The sequence below is a fragment of the Athene noctua genome, chromosome 12 (genome assembly GCF_965140245.1).
Source record: "Athene noctua chromosome 12, bAthNoc1.hap1.1, whole genome shotgun sequence".
NCBI lineage: Eukaryota > Metazoa > Chordata > Aves > Strigiformes > Strigidae > Athene > Athene noctua.
In genome coordinates, this window is record NC_134048.1 from 4,427,091 (window position 1) to 4,451,284 (window position 24,194).

Sequence of the window (24,194 nt, forward strand, 5' to 3'; positions counted from 1 at the left end):
CTCTCTTGTGCACAGCCCTACACAACACCCAGCATCTCTTATTTCCATAGCCAGCAGCAGAGGTGGCTCAGGTGGTGTGAGGGCAGCTTGGCTTCCTCCCTCCCAGAACTGCTCCTGAGCAGGGCTGAGCGACAGGCGTCTGCCTGTGATGTGGACTGGGGCCAGGACTGGCATGTCAGTCTCTTCATTCATTTCTTTTCAGATGGATAAAAGCAGAAATCAACAGCACTTGGACTGGGATGCCCTGTAGTTGCCTGACAGCAGAAGCCATCCTCAGATACAGTCGCACAAACACTGTGCAGACAATGAGAAGATCTAATTATAGAGAGGAGAAAAGCAGCCATCTAACCAGGCAGAGATTCGTATTTCTACCAGCAGACTCAGAGTAGAAGGCAGGAGGACAAAAGAAACAGGAAAACATTGCTCTGGGCTGACTCATGGTTCACTTGACCCCAAGGAACAAATGTCCCCATCTGCTGGAGTGAGCACGCACAGTGATGACAAGCAGGTGTCACATCGGTCCACCTGGGTGCTGGAGGTACCTGCGTCACTAGCCATGCCTCACGCCAGGCAGCCCTTCCCTACTCTGACACAGGCAGCTACACGTGTTTCAGTGCCTCCTAACCCACGAATCAGTATGTGGAAAAACATTCAGCTCTGCAGGATGGGCTCTAAAGGCTTTAAAGGACTCACTCGCAGCTCTTGCGTGCTCTCAGGGCACATCCTTTCACCCCAGCTGCAGACCTGCTTCTCCAGCACTTGCAGGCACATCAAGGTGGCAGAGATTGCTCGGCTGTGGAATGACTGCCGTGTTTCTTCTCACATACTTGGTGATATATAGCAAGTAACGAAGCCGGTATTGTGTGGGATTGACTTCCCAGCCAGGCTTTGAGGATCTCAAATCAGGTTTTGGGGTACTATCATCACAGCAATAATATGGAGAAACTGCTGATGTGTCAGGAGAGAGCACTGTGTCTGCAGCAGCAGCTGCAGTCACCCCACGGAGGATGCAGGGCAGTGGGTGCCAGGGGAGCGCCCAAGGGTGCTGCATGCCCTTGTCACCAGAGGCCAGAAGCACCCGTCAGCCTGCACCTGATCCCAGACTCTCCCTGGTGCAAACAGCACGGTAAGCAGAGGTGGTGGCTGCAGCAAACTGCAGGGCAAGCTGCTGGGAGATGCCCTTTTTCAGGTGGTTTGGGGGTCAGACTGTGAGTGTTAGCTGCACCCCACGGTGGGTGCACTGGCTAAGACAGCCCTGTGTCACAGGGTGATGGGCACTGTGCTGAGCTGGGAGCTGGAAGCTCATTGGGACAGCTTAGAGACTGGATGAGTTGCAGCAGATACCTAGAGCTCTTATTTCAGCTGATGTGCATCTCCCAGGACCAAACTGGATCCCCAGGCTGTTTTGACACTTCTCCTTGCCAGGTGCCTGCTCTGGCTGCTCCCAAGAGGTCCACGGCACTTTTTTTTGACCGAGGATGAAGGTAGTATGGGTTCACACTCTGCTCACAAGTACAGGAGCGAAGCTGTATTTTCAGCCCTAAAACGGAATAAATATGATTCAAAGAAAGAGTGAGAGACCTTTGTGGGAGGAGGTGAATGAGGATTCACGGCTTTTCTCCAGGAGTTCAGCTGGAGGCAGCAGCATCAGCAGCTATCTTCTGACCAGGGAAAGTGGTCATTCCTCTAAGCTGCCATGGGGCATCCCATCCCCTCCAGTCTGGGCTTTACAGACCCAGGTATCCCAAGAGCTGTGAACACCTGCAACCCTCTCCCAAGCAGTTTCCTCTCCAGACATGCCCAGCCAGGTTTGCATCCTGCCCAGGCTGTTGCTTTGCTGCACTGCAGAAGTTCCATGTTGCCATGGGATGCCTGGCAGTCCCTGTCAGCGGCCTGACACAGATGCACAGGCTTTCTCCAAGAGCTGACGTCCATGAGGTCTTGAGTCAAGGAGCTGCTGCTGCTGCCAGTGCTGAAGAGCTGGTCCAAGAGGAGTGATGAAGTGGAAGCAGAAACAGCTGGTGCCAGTGCTGGGACCTGCTGCATTCAGCAAGTGGTGTGTGCGTCCTGCCAGCCTGACTGAATTTTCTGAGCTATCAGGTCAGATGGAGGAGTGCCACATCAGCCTCATCAGGTCATGTTGGTGGGGGGGGATGCAGCATGTCAGCAGTGGCATGTGCAACTCTCACCAGCTGACGAGAGCCATGGGCTTTGGGGAGGCCAAAAGAAATGACATCTTGAAAGGAGGCAGTGCTGCGGCTTGGCACAGGGAAGTGGAGTTTTCAGTGGGGATGGTTGATGGCTGGGCTTGACACCTGCATGGGTCCTCTGGTGGTTTATCACCCACCAGTAGAAGCCAAGACATGCCTGCTCTCAATGAGTGGCCATGGAGGAGATTTGGCCACTGTCAACACTGAGACTGGGTCACAACATCACATAGTGTCCTGTCAGGTTTGGAGGATAAGCACAGCAGGTGATGTATTCTGATAGATGTCCTTTTCACCCAGTTTGGTGACAAACTTTTGGGCAGCAGACAGGGAAATGAGAATGATACGTGAGGGCAACAGCATTATACCAGCAAACCTGGAGCATAGTGTGCAGAGCAGCTCTGCATGGTCACAGCGCTGGAGATCTCAGGGGGGTCCCAGATCCCTTCCAGTGTTTACACCACAGTGCGTAGCCCTTTGCACAAACTGTTCAATACATTTTATTGTGTCTTTTCACCCCCCCTGCTGTCGGCAGGTTATGCAGGACTTGTAGTTTGTTCAAACCTATTTTCCTTTGTGCCAATGTCACCCATTAGCTCAAAGGATTCTCCTCCATTGCCCTCCCTGCAGCATTTTGGGGGAGTGGGATGCCCTCTGAGCCATCCTGGTGGGCAGAAAGACCAAATCCTTCCAAAGATGGGGTGAGAGAGTCTTGGAGTGAGCAGGACTGGTGAGACTGTTCCTGATGAGGCCTCACTAATACACTGTCTGAGCACTCATGTGTTTCTCTCTCCAGGAAATATTGCAGCTTGGCTCACACACGCCTTTTTTGCTGCTGAACCAAATTGGCAGTTTATGGCCCTTTGGTGACTGACTCCCCCAGCAAGCTCCCTGTGCTTTTCATTTACTTCCAGCTACAGCTGAAGTTCCTGCATCAGTTCCTAAGCACCTGACCTCACATTTGTACTATTGAATTTCCTTCCAGGTCTCTTACTGCAATCTTTAAGGTCACCCAATCGCTTCTGTTTGATATTCCACTGCTACCATGCATTGCCTTCCTCCTTTGAATCCTCAGCAGGTTTTATCAGCAGTCTTCTACCTTTTGTGCAAAGATCATTAGTGGAAATATTAAGTAAAATCAGACCCTAAATGGATCTTTGAGAAACTCCATTAGTAGCCTGCCTGCAGCTTAGTGCTTGCTGTTTTAACACTATCCATTGCTGCCTCCCCTCCAGCCATTTCCCATCTTACCCTTGTTCCTTATCATTTCTCCATTAATCCCCATCTTCACCAGTTTAATTAATAATTTCTCATGTGCATTACATCAAGTGCTTGACTGAGGTTCAGAGAGATGAGATCTACTTCAATTCTTTTGTCTGGGAAAGCATATACCTTCTTAAAGAAAGCTATCAAGCCAACTTACCACAATATGCGTTTGGTAAATCCATGTGGTATTTAATCCTGTTTTCTATTTACTTCAATGCTTTTAATTACAACTTCCTTTAAAGTCTATTATAAAGCCTGGCCTATTGCTCAGGTCAGGTCTCAAGTTGTCTTCTCCAGATCCTTTTTTATCCTGTTTCTGGTCAGCCCTGTGAAAGACTCCTGTGAGCACAAGCTCTGGTGTGGTCTAGAAGAGAGTTATTGGAAATGCAGTCTGGGCACGGTTGGGCATCTTGGAGCAGACTGCCACCTGTGACCCACCGCCAGCTGCCAGGGGTGTCCTGCTCTGCAGTAGGTGCTGGAAGACTTACTGAGAAGGGGCTGATGCCTGGTAGGGGCAGACAATCAAAGCCCAGAGCGTGGCTGCGATGCCCATACACCCACTGCAAGCAAACATCTAAACCTTCCCAGGAAGGTTTTCCAGGGGTGGTTCCCCACCATGTGCTGTGAGGTAGCTGGGTCTCCATACAGGGGAGCTGCGGAATTTGGAGCCCAGGTCAGCACATGTCCCCAGGAGGTGACGGTGCCCATTAGTGTCTCTGCAGACGAGCTTCTCTGCTAGAGGTTTCAGAAGGCACCAGAATGCTTTGGGCTTCATGGGATCACGCTTGGCATGTTAGACAGGATCAGTCATCAGATGACACCAGAGAAAGGCTGGAAGGACCCACATCATCTCTATATCTGATTTCAATACCCAGGGAGAAGAAATAATAAAAAAAAATAAAGAACGGATGGGCATCCAGGAGAGAGGCAGTGTGGACAGTTGTAAGGACAGCACCCAGGTAGATCCCTGCCCAGGAAAGCCACGTGTCTTACCCAGCCCAGATATCTGCAGAGCTGGAGAGGAGACTGTTAGCAGTATACTGAGACAAGGAACCTACAGGAGGAGGAACAAGGGCAACTCGTGCAGCACATGAGATGGGTCACCACGAAATTACCCTCCTTTCCTGCTGAGACTCCTGGCCTGATCCCCCACCCCCAAGCCTCCCACCTGCTGGAAACCGGTGCAGCGATGTGCTGTGCCCATGGGATTCTCCTCATTAAAAGTAGATAACACTGTTCTGCCCCTTCTGCCTGTTTGTGTTGGCATTTCATGAGGCTACTACAGTTGTGGGATGCTTTTCTCCTGGTGCACCTCAGGCTGCTCAGTGCACATGCTCACTGGAGCTATTGACCCTGCAGCAGACTTCTCCTGGATCAGCTCATGTATAAACCATGGGACTGCCCCATAATGTTTAACCCAAAAAATGATGGCTGAAAGACACGTGATAGCTCTCTATAAATATTTTTGGGAAAAAGATAGGGAGGGAAGGGTAAACATCAGCACGACAGCATGTTATTTAAACTATAGGCCAGTGTTGGCACAAGAGCAAATGGGATAAACTATTCATGAATATATTTTGAGCAGAAATTGGAAAAACTGCTGAAGCCATCAGAAGATCAGGATGGCTGTGGAAAAGCCTCCCTGGAGGGGCAGGGAGAGTTTGGCTCAGAGCCTTTTCAATGTTTATGAAAGAGGCTCAGAGCTTCTTGGCTTGTGCAGGTCACCCTGCTCCCAGGGGCAAGGAGGGAGGGTCCCGCACCACTGAGGTCCACATGGGAGGAGCTACACCATGACCTGCTGCCTCCCCAACCCTCTGTCCTTCTCAGGTGCCATCACTGCCCCAGGAGGCTTGTGCTCTTCTTTGCTGTGGGGCTCAAAGCTTTCCTCTGGAGAGGTGAGGAAAAGCTGTGGGGATCAGCACCCCTGAAATTACCATGTCTGAACATGACATCTTTTCTTATTTATCCAGCTCTTGATTTTCTTTGCTTAAGAAAAGGGAAATTATTTTTTTTCCTATTAACAACAACTAGAAACCATTCTCCTCTGAGCTGGGCCCTCTGTTCAATCAGGAAGAAGCAAAGTTATTTTAAATTCCTAAACTCTTTGCTGGTAAATGGTCCCCTGAAATGCAAGTGAGGGACAGAGGTAGTGAGGAACAGAGGTAGTGAGGGACAGAGGTAGTGATCACTCTGCAGGAGAGGAACAGGCTGGAACTGCTGTGCTGGTTTTGGCTGGGATAGAGTTAATTTTCTTCATAGTAGCTAGTATGGAAGTATGTTTTGGATTTGTGCTGGAAGCAGTGTTGATAACACAGGGATGTTTTAGTTACTGCTGAGCAGAGCTTGCACAGAGTCAAGGTCTTTTCTGCCTCTCACCTCATCCACCGGTGAGGAGGCTGGGGGGCACAGGGAGCTGGGAGGGGATACAGCTGGGACAGCTGACCCAAACTGACCAAAGGGATGTTCTGTACCATATGGGGTCATGCTCAGCATATAAAGCTGAGGAAAGAAGAAGGAGGGGGGGAATGTTTGCAGCTATGACATTTGTTTTCCCAAGTCACTGTTATGCATGATAGAGCCCCGCTGTCCTGGAGATGTCTGAACACCTGCCTGGCAATGGGAAGTGGTGAATGAATTCCTTGTTTTGTTTTGCTTCTGTATGTGGCTTTTGGTTTACCTGTTAAACCATTTTTATCTCAACTCACGAGTTTTATCACTCTTACTCTTCTGGTTTGCTCCCCTATCCGGCCATGGGGGGAGTGAGCAAGTGGCTGTGTGGGGCTTAGTTGCTGGCTGGGATTAAACTGTGATAACCACCAGTGCTGTCACCCAGGAGGGGATGGAAATCACTCTCAAGGAGCCATTTGGGTTTGGTATGAGGCCATGTAGTGATGGTGATGTGTCGTGGATGGGGAGAGAGCAGGAGTGCCCCACATGGTATGGGATGACCTTGATTCTGAAGAACCCCCCATGACTGGATGTGGCTCTCACACCACCACTGTGCCCAGGCTCAGTGTCCCCACACAAGGACAGGAATGAGATGGCAGGCCTGGGTCTCTTCCCAAACACATTATCTGACAGCATGAGGCACCGTGCAATAGATACTGGGGATGCAAAAATCGTGTGCCTGTATGCTCCTGCCTGAGCTTTGCATGGAAGATCTTGGTAGGTCCCGATGTTGAATAAGGGCATCAGATGTCTGGAGCAGCAGATAAACCAGACCTTTGCCCAGAAGATGCACTCCAGACTGGAGACCCTTAGACAGCCCCCTTGTCCTCCCCCACTCCTGCACTGTGCCTGCCCCTACTCCTCCATCTTCCTCACCCTTCTCACTACTCTATCTTCCTGTGAAGGTGGCACAGCTGGGATAGATACCAGCCCTGCCAGGGCTTGTCTGAGCTTGCTTCTGACCTTCAGTGTACGGATCCATGGAGAGGTTCCACTGACCCTGTGTCCAGCTCCCAGCAGGCTTGACTCTGAGATTGCTACGCAGGGTACAAAGACAGGTCCTCTCCCAGCTTCAAAGAACCCCACTCTGAATTTACAGAAGTGCCTGTGAACCAGAAACAAACTAAAAGACTGTGTATGTATTTATGTTGGGGTTTTTTTTCTCAGCAACATATGTTTAGTAGCAGATGCTTCCTATGGGAATGTGACCAAAGAAGGGCCGCTTTTGCCTGACCCTCTTTCCACACTGTGCAGACCCAAGGGGAAAATGGAGAGCAAACATTTGCTTTCAGAGGTTCAGGAAGCTGCATTTCCACTCTGACAGCCCCTTCACCCTGCTCTCTCTGTGTTTGCAAAGATCTGTGCTTAGCAGCTCCGGTGTATAAACAACTGTGTCTTCTTGCCAGCCTGCATTTATCTCATAGCAAAACTCAGATGCAGATTATATACAAATGAGGTGTAGCCTAGGAATTTTTGGTTAGTTCCCAAAGCAGCCTGAAGTGCTGGAAACATTGCACATCTTTGAACTAGGGAGTGAAAGAGCCAGAGGAGTTCCTGGAGCTTCCCCAGACCCTGAATTTTGGTCACCTATTACTTATATGTACTCTTCAGACACTAAGAATTTGCTAGCTCTTCCTACTGAAAGCCTAAAAATACCTTTTAACTGGACCAGGCCCTGGCCCCTGAAGCCTGGGATCACAGGGTGCTCCAAAGCAGAGGCTGCTCATGGGGAGCAGCTCCTCCCTGGGTCCAGGAGCACATCTCCATGCATGGGCTGTTGCCCACTCCCAGTGGGTATCCTCTTCCATTTCTCCTCCTTGCCTCTATCATGTTTTAACATAAAAGGTAGAGGCACAGTATGTACCAGTATGGGTAACTGGAGGATTGGGACAGGGGTGGAAATTGCAGCCTCCATGTTGAAATCTCAGACAGCCTCTTGGTCATCTCTGGAGCTTGTCCGTTTGACTTGGTTGTCTCTGGAGTGTGCAGCCATGTGCTGGGGGCTAAACCATGCACTCCAGGCTAAAGACACAAAACTCCTCTGTAACCCAGTTGGTAAAACATGTTGGAGCAGCATGTAACCTGTTACAGTCATCAGTCTCGTTCTGCCTTCCCCTGCGAGCAATGCCTGGATCTCCTACCACACACACGTGCTACGCCTCACTGGCTGAAGAAGCAAATCTGCTGGAAGGAAAAAAGATTCTGATTCTGCCTGTGCCGCAGTGGCATCAGCTCCAGGGCAGGGCCTCCAGCAGGGAGCTGCGGCCGACAGAAATGCTGAGTGGACCGTTAGTGCCAAGAACATCTCCTCTGTCGGCAAAAGGAGCCCGGCTTTTGTCACTTCCCATTTCTCAACTTGGCTTTTGTCGCTTCCCATTTCTCAGCTTTCAAAAACTGGATGTTCAAGTCTGCAGTCTCCAGCCTTCTCCTGCTGACTCCTTCATGCTCCTTATTGTCACCTCCAAATAGGAACCAGAGCTTTCATGCAGCTGAACTAACAAGCGGTGTCAGCAGGTCTTGTCCCCCCATCCAAGCATGCCTGTGCACAGCCCTGACTCCCAGGGATTTTTTCGGCAGGTGCAATTGTCCAACGTACAAGCAAGCACCAGGAGCAGGGTTTGTCAAACGAGAAGTGCTCTTCTGTGGAGCTCCTGAGTGCTAGATGACAATGTTGTAGCTTGTCAGTTGAGTTGTGACAGCTTCTCATGCAGCTAAACCCTGCAGGCATCTGCAGGCAGGAGTGCTGCTGGGAGAGGAGACTGTGGGATTACACAAAGTCCTTCCTGAAGGAGCGATTCATAGGCAGAGCTGTGTTTTCTGTGGTCTGGAAGAGTTTGCTTTCTCGGTTTGGGTATGGTAGGTATAAAAGCTGTTTTCCTGAGATAGCTTCATCTGTGCAAGGAATTTTGCTGGTATAATGTGACGGTATTTGTGTACCAACAAGGCACTGCTCCTGTCAAAAATCCCCAGTGAGGTTATTATAGAACTAGCAGCTTAACTGTGATGCTAACTTCAGTAAAGTAACAACAGACAGCTGCCTGCTCATATAACCTTTTCCATGTGTCTTTGCCTCTCTGGTTTTACTAATGAATTACGATCAACCAAAACATACAGCCTCACAGCTTGATATTGCAGCTATTCCTTGTCTGTCCAAAGGGCGCAGTTTCACTAAAGCTTCAGGCATGGCAGGGGAAAATGCCTGGATCTGTAGGCCTGGGGAAGAAAGGACCCTCCTTCTCCACAAGAGCAAGCTCCTTGAACCGTAGACCCTTTTAACCCAGCACCCTGATTCATAGGAAGGATCCCATGGCGACAACCAAATTCCAGGAGAGAGGACAGATTTCTTGGCTCAGGCCCTGGAGACAGATTTTGGAAAGAAAACTCCTCTGGGATGACTGTCAAAGCCTATCTGTGACATCTAAGTCCCCTGGCTCATGAACAGCAGATGAGGAGACTTGCAGCACAATAACGAGGGATAGCAGTTCTGTCAGGAGGCAACAGCTATGCCTTAGAGAGGTACAGTGCAAAGGGCTCCCCTGGCTCTGTGCTACTACTGGTCCTCCATCCCTGGAGGCTGCCAGAAAACTCTCTCAAGCTCCAGAGGTTTTTGCTCATTCTCCTTTGGCAGATATTGCTAAAACCCATGGTCCACTTAAAGAATTACAAAATATGGTCACTGGCAGGCAAGGAGAGGAGTGCTTACAATCCTTGCTTCAGGTCTCATGATTGTAATTAGCACAATGTACTTCCACGAGCTATTTTAGATAGACTGTCCTCATGACAATCTGTCAAACTCTGAACATAAAGTACTCCAAATCACTTAAGCTGATGTCAGCAGAGAAACCCTGTATCTGTAGAGTTGCCTGTGATTTAGATCTGAGGTTTTAAGGTGCTCCAGACTCCTCTGCTCCTTCAGTTGAGTCCAAAACTTCAATCTCATAGGCACCTTTGCCTGTCGTGCTCCTTACCATTCCAACCTGCCTTGTCAGTCATATAACTTGGTTTTGCTGGGGTGGTCCTAGGTCTCCGAAATGGCACAAATGTCTTTGGAGTTTCTTACATTGAAATGCCTTGGGCATATTCATCTCATCAACCTAAACCCTTGATTTTTAAAATATTGTCTGTCAGCAGCTGCAGAAATGTTTGTGTTGGAGGCATAGTCCCCTCACAGGGGAGCCAGCTCTGAGATGACAGGAGTGAGCCATTCAGGGTGACAAGCATTCTGGGTCACGAGCAGTGAAGGACAGTGTGGGGAGCTGTGATGTGTTAAATCCAGGTTGGCATGCTTCTGCAAACTGACCTCATACTCTTGCTTTGCTTTCCAGACCCTCCAAAGACACCAGAAACTCCCCAGGCCAAGCAATTTACCTCTCTTCCTGCAGAAGCTGACAATCTCATGTCCAAAAGGCATTCAAAAAGACACATGCATTTAGAGGGACACAAAAAGGTGCCTTTCCACCTCAAATCCCCCATAATTTGGAGGCCAGAGTGTTTCCCTTTCCCTTCAAACCTGTTCTCTGCTTTACATCACAGACTGTAAACCCACTGTGTCCAACAGACACACTTAGTCCCTTCCCTTGGGCAGGACACCAAAGGCAGTGCCTTCGCTGTTGGGATGAAGCTGTCCCCAGGTGTACTGCAGACACCACACCGTGCAGTCTGTGTCTCACTGGTCCTGTTGGGTCCTGCTCTGGTTCTTGCAGAGGACCTGCCAGCAGTGGGGTGTGGGTTGAGGAGCTCCATTGGGTTGTAACCAGCCATGTGTGGACAGAAATTAGATCTGTGCAGGTCTGCAGTGGGGTCTGCACTGTGAAGAGCTGGATAACCTCATGGGTAGCGCTGAAAATTGACTAGCTGCCACAGGGGATTTTAATATCCAAGGAGGCATTTTGGGAAGTCGTCCAGCAGGGACCATCTTACCCCACTCATGCTAGGAACTTCCCGGGCTCCCTCAGTCCCTGCTGAGCTGCGCTTTGACGCTATGTGTGAGAGATGCTCCAGCACACAGATCTGTGTCCCCCTCAGGCCTCACTGCAGCACACCCCATCCCTGCCTGGGGCAGAGCATCTGTGCAGCCCTCCACATGTCCTGCTGCTCTTGCAAATCTCTGGTAGAGAAGGAGTCCATCAGGCACCTTGGGAAATGGCTGTTGCTGGTTTCTTTTTCATTTTCAAAATGCTAACAACTACTCCTTGTCCCTGGATGGTTTTTTTGCTTTGGGCCTTTCTTTCAGTTCTTGTGAAACTGAATCATTTTGTGACCAGACAGGAACCTGGACCTGCTCTGAGCCTACGAACACAGCAGCAGCTAATACAGCCGCTGCAGCGTTTGGCTCCCAGCCTGCTGCAGCTCTTGGCTCCCAGCCTGACCCTGCTGCCCACGCCTGTCCCCACTGTGTGTCACCAGTGCTGGAGCACCTGTGGGATAGCCTGATCGCAGCAAGGTTTGTCACCTGCCAACCAGGTGCTCCTATCATCCATAGGTTGAATTAACCATGATGGAATCTGGGGCAGTTCCTAGATCTCCCCCATCTCCCCATCTCTTCCATGCAGCATCAAGAGTGCTGTTTTCCTTCACACTCTGCCTCACTGCTGTCCTGCCTGAGCATCCCTGTGCTCTGCATCCCAACCCTTGGAACTTCTCACACATCTGCTCTCATCACCATCACCCACGAGCCACTGGCTGTGGCTACCAGGCACTTCCCAGGTACCCTGATGCATGCTGTGGCCAAATACTCCTCCCTGCTGTTCAGCTGCCCAGATCTATGGGAAGACCATGGGGCCACTGCCCACGCTACTTGTCTTTGCTCTCTCCGCTCAGCATCTGCCCATTTCCTAAGCAGGGCAATGCCTGGCCTTGAAGTTTGCGACACTCTGGCCTGGCTCACTTTGAATTAATAACATTCATTTCACAGTGCCAGGATTTCACTGAACCCCTTTCCTTATTTTTCACATGATTGCCAATCTCTTTTGTTTCACTAGCCGAATCTAACAATTTCTCTAACTGTCCAAAAGGGCCATTAATCAAATGAGCAGCCCCTGCTTCACGCTGTACGTGAGACACATTCATGTGCGCAGCCCCGTGGAAGTCAGTCTCTCCTTTGCATGGCTGGACTCAAGCTCTGCAGCACGTCCTGCAGCCTCACCATAAGCTTGCTCTTCTCAGTTGACTTTGGCTGCTGTCCTGGCCGCTGTTCTCAGCATTCAAGCCTGGGCTCCTTGCTGGGACCTGGTTGTGCTCCTGCCGTGAACCTCAGTTCCCCGGTTAATGCAGGTGGAGGTCCTGCGGAACCTCCTCGCCCGCACCTCTGTTGAGTCCTGGCCAATGCAGGCTGTCATCTGGTCCCAGGCAGCATGCAAGGAGCAGTGCCAGCTCTGGATAAGTCAGTCCAGGGGAACTTGTGCAGCAGCACTAGGGCTTGGCTGCTCAGCCTAGAATCATCCCCCTGCCTGCATCATCCCCCTGCCTGCTTTATCTCTCTGCCTTACCCTGCCTAGTTCACTTTTCCTTCTGGTTCATCTCCCTGCCTTGTCCATATAAACCACAACATGGACCTGAGCCACTATTGCATGGGAGAGGTTAGCAGCAGTGGAAAGAGGAGGAGGTTCCCTGGACCTGAGTGCTCCCATGGGACGCAGAGAAAGCAGGAAGAGCAGGGGTTGTCATGCCTTAATTGGGCTCTGCATGTGGGCTGTGCTGGATGGTTGCCTGTGCTTTGTCAGCCTTCAGGTTTGTGCACAAGACAGTTTTCTGGGCCCCTCATCTCTTAGCAAGTGCCAGAGAGGCCAGGGTATGATGCCTTCTTTCTATTTTCATGAAGCCTTATGGTTACAATGAGACATGTTGGGGGTCAGCTCCTCAACCCCCTTTGCCAGCCACAGCTGGGAAGTTTGAGGCTGCACTTGAAAATATGCCTGAACATCTGAGCCCTCAGCAGAGCTTCTACTTCCAGGCAATTGGCTTTGACCTCTTCGTAGCTGTAGGGCATATCTCTGTGTCTCCTAGAAAGCTTCTAGACAGACCTTGAAGTCCTTCCAGCCCTTCTAGATTTTTTTTCTTTTTTTGTATGCTTCACCTATTTGTTTCTTCTTCGTTTAGGAATAAGAGCTCCCAGCTTCCTTGGACACAGTGTTTGTACAGACTCTTTTTTTTTTTTTTTTTTTTTTTGTCACAGGGTCTCCTTGCAAAATGCTTTCTGGAAAGATGAAACTAACCACAGGGTCAGTCTAATCTGACCAGAGGTAAGCATCTTCACCTGAGTTAATCATCCTGGGCTCCTCTTACAGCAGGTTTGGGGTGTGTGCCAGAGTACATCAGACGTATCTTGCCTGGAAGTGTATTTTTCTCTGCAGTGAGTGCAAATGAAACAGAAATGAGTGGCCCAGTTGGTGACATGTACACCACAGACATCTAAAGCCAAGTGAGAAGAACTCTGCTCAGGTGTCTGAGCACAATCCTGCATGGTCACACCCTTGTGCACACACACACTACATCAGGCAGGGCAATATCTTTTTCCAGGAACTGTAGCACAATATCAGCACCTGCAGAGGGGAACTCAGCAGCAGTGAATTGATTTTCCTGCAGGGCTTTTAGCTAATAGATGTCCTGCTCTCACCCGCTTCCATCCTACGTGTCCCTTATTTCACAGGTACTGCCTGCCTTCTCAAGACTAACTGTTTTCTCACTTGCTCAGGAAGATCTGAAAGACTTTTTCCAGTGGTACAACATATCAGCTGTGGCACAAGGCCTTAGCTAATAACATGGGAAAAAAGGGCAACAGTGACCTTGCATATGACATTAATAATTAAGGCAAGTCAGGCCTGTAGAAGTAGAAGGAGAATGACCTAAGAGTGTAAATATATGTGCCAGCAAGAGGAAGAGCGTACATCTGAGAAAGAAGGTGGACATGACTGTGAATTCATATGCAGGGCCATGGTTCACCATGGACATCCTTCTTCACTTGCATCCTCTTTGATTAGGGACCCACCAACCATGCCAAGATACAGAAGTGGGAAAATAGATGCTATGGATCTGTCTTCATGTTAGAGGCTGGGAAAAAGCTACCACAGGCAAGGTCCCTGATCTGCAGCTGATCACAGGTGAAGCTCACGGGTTTGGTTTCTTGCAGGAAAATTGTAAGAAATAGTTAGATGTTCCTTTTTGTCATGCTACCTGGAAGCAAGCACACTAGGAAGCAGCCAACATCAGGGTGACAGAAGTGCTGCACTCCAGGGACTTGGCATACAGGGAATTGGAAAAGTCTGGGACCATTTTGTCTTGGGAAGAGATGAGTAGGGATGTGGTGCAGGGTACCTGTTCATTACAGGTATCATGTAATCAACAGCCTGTACTGCTGCTTGCCTTTACTCAAAAAGAAAGTGCCAGACCATTAAGCAGAAGGCAACCTAATTAAAGCTGATAAAAGGAAACAGTTTCATATGTACAGCAAAAGCTTAGCTGGAGGGACTCATGGCCACAAGGCATGCCTAAGGATGTAGATTTATCAGGGATCAGAAGAGGGTTAGGTCTGTAAATGGGCTAGATGAGGTCCCTGGAGGTCACCCTTGGACAGGATCACACATTTGCCTTAGCCAGGAGAGAAGCCTGCATGCTTTGGGCCATAAACCAACCACTTGTTCATGCTCTCGGGCATCTGCAAGGAAAGGGATTCCCGTCTGGGTATATGGCAGAACTTTGTCTGGAGGCTGGAGACAAGGTCAGACAACAGCCTGAAGAGGAGATGCAGGCTGCGATGGTAGCAGTGGAGACTGGGAAAAGAAACAGCACAGTCATGGAGAAGAGCAGCAAAGCTGGAGTGTCCCACTGGGTACAGGACCTGACCACTGCTTCCCTGGATCCACCAAGTGCCTCGTCCTTGCTGCGGGACCCTGAGGGCTGCCAGCTCCCTCTTTCTGGGTAAACTGTTTGTTGGCTGAGACGTGGAGAGAGGAGAACAGGAATCTGCTTCTGACTGCAGAAACAAAGAGGGAACAAAAAGCAAGAGCTGGTTTCTGAGCAGGATGTGGCTGTCACAAGCAGGGTGGGAAAAGCCCTGGTGGTGTGGGGATACTCAGCCCTTTAGGGGACAGGTTGATGGGGACAGGAGAATGCAGCTGTGCTTACAAATTTCAAAGACAGGAAACATCTATAGTCAAACAGGGATGGAAACACCTCTGTCACAGAAGTCAGGCTGCAGAGCCTGTGCCTAACAGCTGCCAGTATCAGTGTCCATTGGGCTTGATATCACTCGTAGGAGCCCCAGCACATCCTCATGGACATATGAGACACTGCAAAATCTGTGCTGCTTACAGATGCCCTGGCAGAGCACAGTCACCAGACGAGCAGCCCCCAGTCCCACAGCCCCTTGAGGAAGATGCCCATGGTGGGAAGCAATGTCTCCAGGCAAGGGGAGAAACAAAGGGCACCATCAGCCCCAGTCCAGAGAAAGCTCCACAAAGAGCCACATCAGTGGCAAATCTATACAAAATCCTTTCTAAATACAAACAGACAGAACATTATATGAAAGAGCTTTAAAGAATAGAGAAAGGCACACTAATAACTCTTGGTAGGAGCCATGACCCCAGCAATGAAAGTGTTGGTCTGGCTATTCGAATTGCAGGGATTTTCAAAGGGACTCTGAGTGTGACAGGGACCCACAGGAATTTCAGAAGGGGGGAGATGTGAATGTTGAAGTTTGGGTTGCTTTGACACACCAGCCTCTCCGGCACGGATAAAGGATCTCTTTCTAATCAGCAGTGCTGGGACCCAGCGGAGCACACGCAGAGCGGGGGTTCCCAGGGTACATTATGAACATTGAATTCACACACCAAATAGCAACCAAAAGGAAGGAAAAAAACCCAGTTCATATAATTAAACTGTGACTGAAGAGGGAAACAGTCTCAGTGCTGGGTGAGCTGGGGAGTGCTGGAATCAGGCAGCTGGAAAGAAGGAATGAGGGGGCGGGGGGAGCAATTGTGGTAAAAACCTGGAAAATTCATTTTGAACAAACTCATTAGAAAGATTGCAGCTCTGTCCTCAGAGGGGCAGAGGAAGAGCTATTGTAAAGAGCTATTGTGCTGCTCAGGAAGGACTCGGTGCTGCAATGGCACCAGACTATGGGAGGCGGATGGCAGGGCTCCAGGGCTCTCTGTGCTGGAAGCATTAAGCCCTCTCAGGCCAGCAGCTCCAAGGAGCAGGTGGATTAGGAATTTCCTTGGATGCAGAGCAACCACACGTGGGGGATTTGTCCTACTGAGCCGCTGTGCTGGCCAGTGCCGAGCACTCCTGTTGGCAGAAAGAGAGTCTGCCTCTTTGCCATCTTTCTTAAAGATGCCCACCAGTTTGGGTTTGCAGTTTTGATCCAGCAGTTTTACCAGCACCCCCGGGCATGGGAGCTGGAGGCAGTGGCAGAAACACTAGGAGAGAACAAAGCAGGACCCTGAGAGAAGGCAGCTCTTCCAGTTTTTACCCCAAAATCCAGCTGGTGCTCGTTTTGCTCCCTGTAGACATATGCCCTTTTTCTCACAGCAGAGTTTTTAGCCATGAGGGCTGGCAGCTCTCTGCACTGCTCCAAGCCGCCTGGTGCACCATCCCAGGGGACAACAACAGTAGACTGTGGGAAGTGGAGAGCACATCACCCTGGATGTCTGCTCTACATGCTAGGGTTTGGTAGGCAGGACCCCAGAGGCACTACATGACACCCTTCCTAACTGGGACAGCAAGATTTTGTTGGGTTTTGTTGTGTTTTGTTTTGGTTTTTTTTTCTTTGTTTGTTTGGTTTTGTTTTTTTTTTTGTTTGTTTGTTTGTTTTTTGTGAGGTGTCCATATCCATGCTTGTTAGAAATTCTAGAGTATAAGATATTCAGAAAGGCTATTTATGCTGTACCAGATCCCCTCAAGGGCACCAGCATCATGAGTGCTCTCCTTGCCACCTGAGAGATGTTGAACACCCAGGGTTGCACCTAAGGACCAAAAGCTCCTTGCAGGTGGTGGCAGGAGGGCAGGACGTTTAACTCACATCTCTAGGCAATGCTGTAGGGTGACAGTGTGATGGGGACCTTCCACTTTATCTGTCAGCAATGACCTGTACACAAACAAATCCCCACATCATGCACTTGCCATACCCTCAGCAGTGAAATGAAACTCAAGGCCCAGACCTGACTCCAAGGAACTGATCCCATCACCTCTGACTTCCCACAGTTTCAAACAGCATGCAGGTGGGGAACACAGCTGGCAATAAGGTATGATCTGCCCTGTGTTATTGTGGTGTGGTTTATAGGGGGAATTAACTGGTGAATGGGGTTGTTTTTACTGGCCTGGTGATCTCTGTCATGAGGTTTCTCACTGGGGGCAATTCAAAAGTGGTTTATGCTGCCATGTGTGCTAGCTCTTCTGTGCAGCAACATGAGAATGAGATATCATGAAAGCATCTGGGCTGAGAGTACATGTAACTGTCGTTGAGGTTCAGTGCAAAACTTTATTGCCAGGAGAAACTGCAGAACAGCTGCCGTTGCTTTGACAACAGCTGAAGCAGCCTGGTCCCTTGGTGAGGTGGATGTGAGCTCTGTGCGAGCTGTATGAGTGTGTCTACCAGCACCATCAGCTCTTGTGTGCCCACTGATGGATCTGGCTTTGAAGGCACAGCATGTGCCTTTCCTTGATTCAGCAGATAAAATCTCTGGCCTTATGAATACCTGCTTTTTGGACTAAACCATACCTCAGGGGTATTAAAAAGCTCCAGTCTCTGAAATAAAGCCCTTGTTTTCTAGGGTGGTCTAGCTGTCAGCTCCACCACACAGTGCTGCATCGGTCAGAAGGTACCATGAAGAGGTCCACCTAAACCCAGAGCACATATTTGTGTCTGAGAACTCCTGTCTCCCACCTAGGATCCCTTGCTAGAGACAAGCTGGTGAAAAGAAACATGAAAAATCTCAGCATATGGGTCCATCATTCCTTCACCACCTGGATCAAATAAAAAAAAACAGATTTGGGTGCAGGCAATAGAGTACATGATGTCTGGTGAACATTATACCCAGCCATGCATCAGGGCTTGACACTGTGATCCCTTCCACTTGACCAGGGTTGGGGAGTGCTCTGTGTGGTGCCTGTGTTCAGTGCCACTCAGTCTCTGTGGAGGAAGACTATGGGTTTCACCCTGGGTTTGGTTTCCAAGTTACTTTGTCTGTGCCTAGGTCTTGGATGTGGCTGTGCACCTCTCTGCTTCAGGACCCTGACTTTGGTGCCCTTTTTCCCATGAAAAACAGCCATTGTCCGGCTTTCCTTCATGTTCTGGATTTTCTCCAGGACCATTCCTAACATCATGGAAACTCCCATGTCTCACTCCAGGGCAATGCACATTGAGAGAGACCAAGTGGAGACCCAGTGGAGACTGAGAAAACTGCTGCAACATCAGCAACCTTCAGTTGCCCACATCAAACATCACAACTCATGGCCAAACTCAGTGGGACAACAGTAGTTATATCAAAAAAAAGAAACTTTTAAATTTTATCATCTCCAGCCTGCTGATGGAGATGAGGACAAATCCCCAAGAAGGGTAGGGGAGATCCTGCCTCAAAATTGAGAAAGAGAGGGCAGACACAGGCATGGAGGGACACAGCCTCTGTGAGCACACCCATGCTGCAGAGCAGGGGGGACCACGTCTGACACGGAGAAGTGTTTTGCTGGCGCTGATTAGTCTGCGCCTCGAGGGAGAGAGGGGCATGCTGCAGGCAGAGGAACCCAAGGCAGACTGCTTGCCTGGGTTATTTTCATTCAGTTTTCCTTCCCTGCTGAGCTTGATGCTTCTTCAACAGGAGCAGGGCCTGACATATAAAGATGGGGAAGCAAATCCCAGCCTGCTTGCTTTCAGCCACATTATGAATGGCTGCAGGGATTAGTCCTCTCCAGAGCAAGGATGCGCTGCTGGGAATGTCATTAAGAACATGCTCATCTGCCTTCAGCGCTGAAGTGGTCATTGCACATGCAGGGGACAGGAGGCAGGAGGGCCTGATATTAACCGCCTGGGTTACAATAATGTCATTTGCTTTTCCCAGGGGACAGGAGGCAGCTCTGATGGCAAATGTGTCAGCGCTTTAGTCAGAGTGTTGCTGGATAGGTCACTTGCTAAGTGAGCGTGTAGCACAGTGCTGCAGGTTTTCTGGTATCTCATGGGTCTGGGCCATGGGACCTCCTCAGAAACCTGAACAAACTATGAACTGACAACATCTAGATGTTTTAAAAAAGTGACAATGTGTGCATGGCAGGAGGTTCTGCCCAGGCTAGAGAGAAAGGGAAATGTGATGGAGAGATCAGGGAAGAGCATAACAAATCATCCTGAACCTGGTCACAAGGTCTGGGGAGAAAAAAAGCACGATCCAGCATCAAGAGACTCATCTCATTGAATTTCAGCATGGACTCCAATGGAGACCTACTCAGTCTTGCTGAGTGTACAAAATCCCTTGTCCTCAGGTAGGTTGGGCAAACCATCTCCTACTCCTCTGCAATGACTCAGGAAGCCGAGCATGACCATCAGAGCTCTAGCCCAGCATTGTAGACAACAAAAGCTGGATGAGATCCCATATTACCCTGGAGCTGGCAGGGAGAAAAGGGGATACAGAAGCAGTACACGTGGGCTGCCTGCCCTCCCTGCCACCCAGGCTGCCTGCCAGTCAGGTGCTGCAGCTCCTGCAAGCACCTTGGAGCCACAGGCTGGACACTGGGCTCCTCCTGGCACTGCTCTGATGTGGTGTTGGCCCGGGCAGTGTTGCGGGCAGAGCTGAGCACCTCCCTGCACATTGACTTTGGGCCTGGCCAGTTTCGGTTTGCCTGGCACTACAGTTCCCAGAAGGTTTCTTGGTCATTTCAGCGCCATCCATGCTGCTCAACATTCAAATATTCATGGAGACAAGACATCACCTTCGCCAAGGCTTTCCTGCACAGAAGACAGTGCCCTCTACACTCTGGCAACAGTGAGCTGCACATTTTTGACCTCCGGGCTCAATTACTGCAGCTCATTATATCTGGGAATGGAGCCAAGCAGGCTGAGAAAGCTTCCACTGGTGCAAAACGTAGCAGCCTGCGTGCTCAGACGCCTGGGGGCTGTGATCCATCAGCCCGCAGCTCCTGCTTCTTTACCCGTATTCCCAACTAACCCAGCATCCTTGCCAGACTCCAGCCCAGGACCTGAAGAGTCTCACACTTGCTGAGACCAGCTTTATCCCAGCAGCAGGCTTCTCAGCTGGCCGTGTCTGGTGCTGAAAGGGGAAATCACGGCAGAAGACAGCCCTTCCCAGACAAGATACACGATGTCCACCTCTGGACTCTGTGATCTCTCTGGCTCGCTGGAGGTCTTTTCTTTGGAGATGTGGTACACTCTGGTCTCAGCTTGGGGTCAGGCTCCCTGGCAGAAGAAGGGGAAGGTGGCAGGGGCTGAGGATGGGGCAGCTGTAGGCACAGAAGAACTGTCAGAGAAGCGCAGACGAAGCAGCCCTGTCTGATGTGTGTCCCTGCAAAGCCAAAGCAGTCAGAACCGCTGCTCCTGGGACTCTGCTGACTCAGCAGAACAGGAGCCGGCACTAATACCCCTGGGCTGCCCTCAGGGAGGGGAATAGTCCAGATTCCCATTTGGACATGCAGCTCCCATAGAGGTTGGCAGAAGGAGCTGGGTGCTTTCCTTTGAGCTTCACAAATCTGGGTACCTCTCTGCCTTCAGCATCATCTTCCTTTTGCCTTCTGACTTGGTCTCTTCCCTCAGGCTCTTCTGCTGCCCTCGCGGGTAAATTGGCAAACACCGCAGCGATACCCGAGCAACAGTGCAGTAACGGCATCCCTCTCGCCCCTCTCCCACCCTCTCCTTTCATCCCCTCCCCCAGTCTCACTAACTCACTCTCCTGCTAGTTTATGGCCAGAACATTTTGTTTGCAAAGTGCTGTCAGATGCGACATTAAGAGGCGCAGTAAATCAGAGCACAGGGGCCTCTCCAAGCCTCCGCAGATGAAAACCTTTTATCACAATTTGGATCTGTTTGCACTGGTATGAAAATTATGGCTCCAGTTTAGCATCAGCTTCCCATTATTCATGTCCCTGTGAGCAGCGCCTGCTAAATTGGATTGTTTCAAGCCTCCCCGCCCTGCTGGCCCTGAGAGCCCGGCAGATCCCGCCCGGCTTCCCATCCTCACCTTGATGTCCTCTCCCAGCGAGAAGCGAGCGGGAGGGAGGTTGCGGCACACTGTGCATGCTCCTGCCTGGAGGAGGGCTTGGGAGTGAGGAGAAGAGGGATGCCAGAGCAGAGAGAGAGCTTCTGCATCAGTGTACTGGCATCCCGTGCTGAAGCAGGCACAGTCCTCGCTCGCTCGGAGCTGCAGCCCGATCTCTGCTGCTGCCACTCCCTGAGGTGGGAAGTGCAGGTTGCTGCCTGAGGCTCCGTGCACGTCCCTTCCGCTGCTCCTCTGTGCGCAGGCACTTTCTGGTTACTGGCAAGTGTTTGGAAAAGAGAAGCAGAGTCGATGGGTTCAGGAAGGGCGGAAGGATGAGGGAGAAAGCTCTAACAGGGATGCAGATGGAGCTCAGAGGAAAGTGAGTGATTTTTCAGCCACACTTTAATCCTTGTTATACCATAAGAAATCAGGATACACCTCCTCCCCGTCCTGCCAAAGAGACCAGATGGGGGATTCCTCAGGGCAGAGAGGGACAGTGGCCGGGTGTAGGGACAAAGAGCAGGGCAGGCTGGAAGGGAGGGCCTTGCTCCTTGCATGTCCTTTCCCAGACAAGAGCTGGGAGCAGTGCTGAGCCCTGGCAGGTAGCTCTCTCTTGCTTTGGCCAAGGGAAGCTGTGCCTCTTCCCAGCAGCAGCAGAACAAAGCCCCTCCATGCAAAGGGCTCTGCCTCTGTCCTAGTGCTGCAAGGGTTGCCGTTTCAGGGTGTGCAGTCTAAATCAGACTCATTGGGGGACAGTGTGTCATGGCAAGTCATTAGGGGTAACAGATGGACTAAGAGACAAGGTCTGAGGGGGCACCTACTGACCTAGGCAGTGTTTCTCAAGTTGACCGGGCACAGGCTGATTAACACATGGTGTCCCAAGGAGCCTAGACCAGCACGGCCTTTGGGATATGAGGAGGGAGTCATCTGAGCTCCCCCCAACATCTGGAAGTGCATCTCACATCAGTACCCTTATCCTGGCAAACTAGGAAACACATCACTTGTTGCTTTTCATCTGAAACATTGAGGTGCATGTTATAAGGCACAAGATTTTCTTTGCAACAAATTAAACTATAAACCTCCATTGAAAGGTGGTAAGAGGACCTATCAAGCCCTGGTTGAAAGTGTTGGACATTCCTGTCAAACTTAACTCAGTCTCCAGGGAAAGAACAATTACATTTTCTCCCAAACAGCATCAGCTGAAACAGTATGGAACAATAGTCCAAGGGGATGATCCCCAAAACGAGGCCCACTGACAGTTATACCATGTAAGCAGGGTTTATGGTGACCAGCAAGCGTGCAGGATGGAGGAAGCACTGGCCACCTTCACCTCCATGCACATGTGATTTGCACATGTGTGTAAAGATGGAGTAGGAAGAAAGCTAATGCAAAATCAAGAATCAGCAGCCACAGGACGAGAGGAACAGTAACGTGTGTGATATCAGGAGAAGAAGAGGAGGAAAAGCTTCTTCCAGATGAGGTTGGCTAGTCACACAGATTGGTTTCACTTATTTGGCAACTTCCTGCTAACGTTCGTGCTTGCTGAGTTGAGGGACACAGCACTGCAGGTTTGTTCTTGCTACCCAGGAGGGACCATGCCTGCATGTTGCCATACTCTGTTGCTACATGTGCCACATAATGACACCAGAAAACTGCTCAGCCCTGGCACAGCATCCATCGGAACGAGAAGCTGATTCTGTGAAGAAAGACAAATCTTGTAACTACTGCTCAGTCGCCTGAGGTCCCTACCGTGGGAAACATTGTACGCGAGTCCTCACAGACCTCTTCTTTTTTGCATTGTGCAAGGGAGTTCAAGCAGCAGCTGCAAAGACCTGGTTCTCAAGAAATAGGGAGATGGTGTAAGGGCTTTCACATAAGTAGACTTTCTGACACAGCTGGGAACATTTATTTTCTGTTTTGCACCTTGCTGCAGAGATCTTGCCGCGATTGTAATTTGCACATTTTTTTCAGATAGTACAGCCAGATGCTCTCCAAACCAACCTTGAAGTCTGTTGTTGCAAGGCACTGGGTATTTTAATTTTAACTTAATACCAGTATGACTGCTCAGAACGAGACAATGTCACCGTCCAACAAATCCCTCAGGGTTTATCTACCACAGACAGATTTGGAGTGAGTTTTGCTGAGCAGGTGACCATCCCAATAAATCTGGGTATTTCTTGTGATTTTTTTTTTCTATTAACACTCACCCAGTGCTTGGCCCCCAGGCTATCATCTTGCTCCAGTCAAGTCCATGCTAAAGATGCCCATCTTCTGTCAATCTTGGGAGAAGTGAGATGACACTAATAAATATGCTTGTGATGCTGTGAGTCTCTGGTGCTCTCTGTATTCTCCCTTGCATCGCAGGCTGTTCATAGCAAAGCTGGCTTTATTTTGCTCTCGTACATCACTGATTTGCTACACTGTCAGAGTTCAACAATAGCAGTAATAATTAACCATTTAATCTGAATCAGACACTGGGTCTTGTTTGCTCTTTCTGTGTATAAGACGGAAAATGCTTGCAAAGATCAGATTCTGATGTTCCTCAGCTTAGTGTTAAGTGTCTTGACTCTGCAAAATTGCTTGGAGTCTTTCATTTTGCTCTTTAAGCTCTTTAGTCCAAATTAAAAACAGCATTCATTCTAATTTCAGCTTCTTGAAATCCCTCCAAGATCAGTTCTATTATTCTTTCCAATGCCTTGGGAGCAGAACGAACACCAAAAGACATTCACTTACATTCCTGATGTCCAAATGGTTTAATAAAAGCCACTAGCTTCAACTTAGTGATCCTGTCATCCACCTTGCCAAAGTGCACATTGTGCTCCTCCCAAAAGCTTCATTGCCATTTCTGTAATATCTTCACTGCCTGCTTCTCGCTCTTAAGAATCATGTAGATGAAAGCCCCTCTAATTTTATTTATGACCTCTGAATTAATCAGGTGTGCATGTGGCTTTGTCTTTTCAATGGTTCACAATTTTTGAATTTTGTCGTGTTTGGGTTTAAGTTGAGCTTGTAGGGAGAATGGATTTCTCTTGGTCACTGGACTGCTTGAGTCATCTGACCTCATGCGGTTTGCACCATC